Source organism: Rutilus rutilus (assembly GCF_951802725.1).
Source record: "Rutilus rutilus genome assembly, chromosome: 2".
NCBI lineage: Eukaryota > Metazoa > Chordata > Actinopteri > Cypriniformes > Leuciscidae > Rutilus > Rutilus rutilus.
Window position 1 is genome coordinate 53672348 of NC_140210.1, and position 4849 is coordinate 53677196.

A 4849-nucleotide genomic window follows, 5' to 3' on the forward strand; every position below is an offset into this window, starting at 1 on the left:
TTATGCAGTCTAGATTTTGTTGAGGCATTTATTTATTTATTTATTTATTTTGCAATCTCTCTCAATTCAGTTCAGATGAGCTTTATTGGCATGACTGTGTGAAATAGCACAGAATTGCTTTTGGCTCGCTTGCTGAAATTCAGGTAAATTGTGAACTATATAAGTGAAATAAGTGTCTCTAATGTTTTTATATTTGCTGCACTCCATGAAGAAATACAGCTCGTCCTCTATGACTCTCTCTCTCTCTCTCTTTCTCTCTCTCTCTCTCTCTCTCTCTCTCTCTGTCTCTCTCTCTCTCAGGGGAAGTGGGCGTCTCTGTCACATTCAGCTCTTCATGTTAAACATGTAACCAGGAAAGAAACACTCAAAACTCTTCTGAACACACATCGAGAGCTTCAGAAGAACTGAATCTACTAACAACAGAGAAGATCATTTAATAAGAGAGAAGAATGAAGATCATCTGGACTTTCACTCTGCTGATGATTCCTGGTAAGAATCTGAACTCAAGAGTAAATCAGCACAGAATCGATCTTTTCAGTCTTTTACTTCATTTAAACTGCAAAACCGGCACAAAATTGAATAGGAGAGTCTTTCTCTTCAGTTCATGTTGTTCTATTGACTGTTGAAGAAAGTAAATTTCTGTGTAAATTAAAGTGTTTTAATGCTGGTTTGTTGTAGGTGTCGTGAGCTCCATGAGTGTGACAGGATATTCTGGAGGAGGAGTCAACATCACATGCAAATATGAGGCAAAATATAAAGGAAATGAAAAGTATTTTTGTAAAGGTGAATGGTCAGAGTGCACAGACCAAATCAAGACTGATGTTAAAGATAAATGGGTTCAGTCTGGAAGATTCTTTCTGTATGACGACAGAAGTTCAGCAGTCTTCACTGTGACCATCACAGATCTGAGAGAAGAGGATTCTGGGACGTACTATTGTGCAGTTGATAGGACTATGATTATAGATTCCTCCACTGAAGTGAATCTGAAGGTTTTAACAGGTGAGTAACTGAGACCCTCAAACTCATGATGATCTCCACAACATCACGATACTGATATAAATTCTGTGGTTTGCACAGCAAAATCCCCAGTGTTAAATTAACACTGAAAAGTGTGAATTATATAAACTCTGAGCAGAGTGTTAAATGAACACTGAAGCAGTGTTAAAGTTAATGAGATACTTAAGTGAATAATTGAGTGATGATTGAGCATTATTGAAGACACCTGATGTTAACAAGCAGAATCACTGAAGGAGAAAATCACACATTGTAAGTTACCATTATGGTGATGGGTGTTTGCTTTAGTTGGACTCTTGACCCTTATATGTTTACTTTAGATTTTGTTTGTCTGCTGTTAGTGAGTTATAACAGTCAGATGAACAAAGAAAAAAATTGATCTGATGGTTATGTTATGACACTCATCATTTGAACTTAATTAGCTTCACTGAACTCTTTGAGACCCTTATTTCTGACTTAGAATTATGTTGTTGATTACGGCATAACTGTGATTCTGCATATCTAGAATTTTAGATATAGTACAAAGGATTTCTATTTTGAAAAAAAAAAAAAAAAATTTTTTTTAGGCACACACAGACATCAAGATTCAGTCTATGCATCTCAACAATGGTGACTAGTAGAATATTCAATTAGGAAAAGGAAATTACTAAGACAATTCAGTTCATAATGTATTCATACCGCAATGCATGATGGGAGCCATTAATGAGTTGTGATTGGTGGCAGCCACTGCAACATGCTTTATTATTGTCACCATTGTTGAGATTCACAGGCTGATTATTGATGTCTGTGTTTCTAAACAAAAGTATTTTGATCAGACCAATGTGTATTAATTATTTTGGATTATATTATAAATACTGAAAATCATATGCTGTAGAATCACAGAGCTGCTGGAATTAAGTTTTACCAAATTATCTCAATAAGTTTCACTTTTCAGTAGTGATGGCCAGATCGAGGCCTCGTGAAGCAATTGAAACAGTTGAACCAAATGTGCCATATTGTTTCGAGGCTTCGAATCAATCTGACACCCGTCTCAACGGTGACACCTAGTGGTCACTTGCAGGTGTTGATCTGAAACAACCTTGACGAGCCATTAAAAAAATTTGTTGTTTTTTTATTATTATAATTTTCTAATATGTGAAGATTGTAACCTATAGGCTCCTCACTGTGCATAATGTTATTTTGGTCTTGCAAAATGAATATTAATAAAAGAAATCAAGCCACAATGTCTCACTTTTTTAGAGATTTTTATTCAAAAATATTAATTTCTCTGCTGTGGAAGGACTTAGACTACTTCTTTTTTTACAGATAATTTCTCCAGCCTTTGAAAAAATCCTCTCACAAGGGACACTTGTTACTGGCATGCAAAGATATATATATATATATATTGTTTTGGTGATTTTCCTTTTATTGTGACAGGACAGTAGAGAGATGACAAAAAAACGAGGCGGGAAAGGTCCACGAGCCGGGACTCGAACTCGGGACGCCCGAGTGCAAAGGCGCTACATGTCGGCGCACTGACCACGAGGCCATTGACGCCGACGGCGGAGATATTTTTTTTAGCTAGGACATACAAATGAGGAAAGATTACTGCTATCTCTTTCCAGTTTCATTTAAATTCATGTTAAATTTAAATGCAAGCCTAAATAGCCTATAACTAATCAAATCGCACTATGTCACTATATCACCAAAAATCCGCTATCTCAAAATCAAACTCCTCTCACAAAAACCCACGAGGTCAAGATGCGTTGATTTCACTTTTATACAGATGTGCGACTGTGTGGTCTGTTCCCGACCGTGTCAATCAAACGCTGATTCGGCGGACCACACCTGATGAAACACTTAGTGAAACACTTCGAGGCTTCGTTTGGCCATAGTCACGTGACATAGGTGTTTTGAATCACGCTTCGGATCAGTGTTTCGAAACATCTGCGCTTCGGGATCTCGCAAAGCTTCGGAACGACTGTTTCGCGTCAGCCATCCTTACTTTTCAGATCACAACATGATTATGTCTAAACATAACCAACACCATCAGATCACATTAGTTCTTTGTTCATCTGACTGTTATAAATCAACAACAGAAAACAAACAAAATCTAAAATAAACATCTAAGGGTCAAGAGCCCACTAAAGCAAACACCCATTGTAGTATTTAGGTGTACTATCATGAATGATCAGACTGAGCTTTGCATACCGTGCTTTTATTACTCTGCAACCATATACACTCGCACTCTCAAACATAGTGAACATATCCCTCCGCCTCTCACGTATACCAACGTGATGACGTAAACAGTATGTGCAGGTTTACTGGTACGATCTGAATGTTACATCACTTCTTTTTTTTTTCTTTTTTTTTTAACTAATGAACTCAGTTATGTTATTTCCTCTTCTACTTACTTGAGTGATCAACAACTAAACATTCACTTGGTCTGCGATCAACGGCAAGACATGAAAATAAACAAATAGATTGCTTCAGTATAATAAATCAATTAAGTGCCTACTCAGTCCATTTTATAGTCCATGACAAAGTCTCTGAGGTACTGTGGAGGCTGTCGGTGCCTAGCAGGTTCTTTTTCTAACTTCGCTCGGTGTTTCACTATGGGAATCGCTTTGGGCGTGACCAACTACGGAAGCTCCTATGCCACCACGTCTGTCTTTGACAGACAGGTCGACCTGAGATCAGGCTCCGCCCCCACCTATAATACTCAGGTCGACCCCTACGAAGTCATTCTCGCTTTCTTCCCGTGAGGGACTACAAGCTCTCTCAGCACGTCCGACCTTGTCGCTGATTTCGCTTAACTGTTCAACAGGCGGGCCGTCATTGGATTACGCTACCGAACGCGGCATCAGTGGATTGGATTGGGACTGTGTTGAGTGTCACACCGAATAGTGTCCGCGTCAAGGCGAGCTATTCTGTTCGGAATATCGCGTGTCATCACGACGATTGAATTTTCAGTGGTGTCAAACCACCTAACTACCCTGTAAACCATCGATCGGACTAACGTGTTGTGACGAGTCTTCGAATCACTCCTTCTCTCTCCAGCCGTTATGTCGACAGTCATTACCCCCGCCAAAGGGAATGAGTCGAAGAAGGAACCTGCACCCCGCCCGTGTCCATCTTCATGTGGAGCAACCGTCTCGGGCAGGGACCCCCATCCCATGTGCATCGTGTGCATGGGCGCTAAGCACGCTCAAACGTCGCTAGCGGACCCGCAAACGTGCGTTCACTGTGCGTCTTTGCCGGTTAAAATTTTGGAGAGAAGGCTGAGAGTGGCGGTGGCTAGCCAGCAGGACCCATGTCTGGCCGGAGCCATCGCTAAACCTAAGGCTAACGATCATCAGCGAGCTACCACGTCGAGCTGGGCTGATATGATGGAAGCCGAATCCTCGGATATGCCTCCTCTGTTCGATGGCCTTCTCGCACACGAGGAGGGGGAGCCGGGGGACGAGGACGCGGAGGGCGATGCTAACTCTGACCTCCTCGACTTGGACATGGACGACGAGGAGGAGGAAGACAACTCTCTTCCCGATCCAGCAGTCTAGACCCCCTAGCGCGACTGACACTGGCTCTCAGGCAGACAGTAACCTGCACGAGGTATGCAAGCGAGCCGCGGCAAAACTGGGCCTAGCGTGGCCCGCAGCCCAGGATGCAGAAGGAGCAGAGAGGGACCTTTATGACGGGAAAAGGCTACCGCCTGCTCAAACCACAACGAGACAACTCCTACCTGCCGTGCCGGCGTGCATGAAGGAGATGTCCCGCCATTAAGGTAGCCCCTTTAAGAGCAAGCTCCCGACCAAGGGATGCTCTAAACTTGAGATCCAAGGAATGGGAGAGCTGG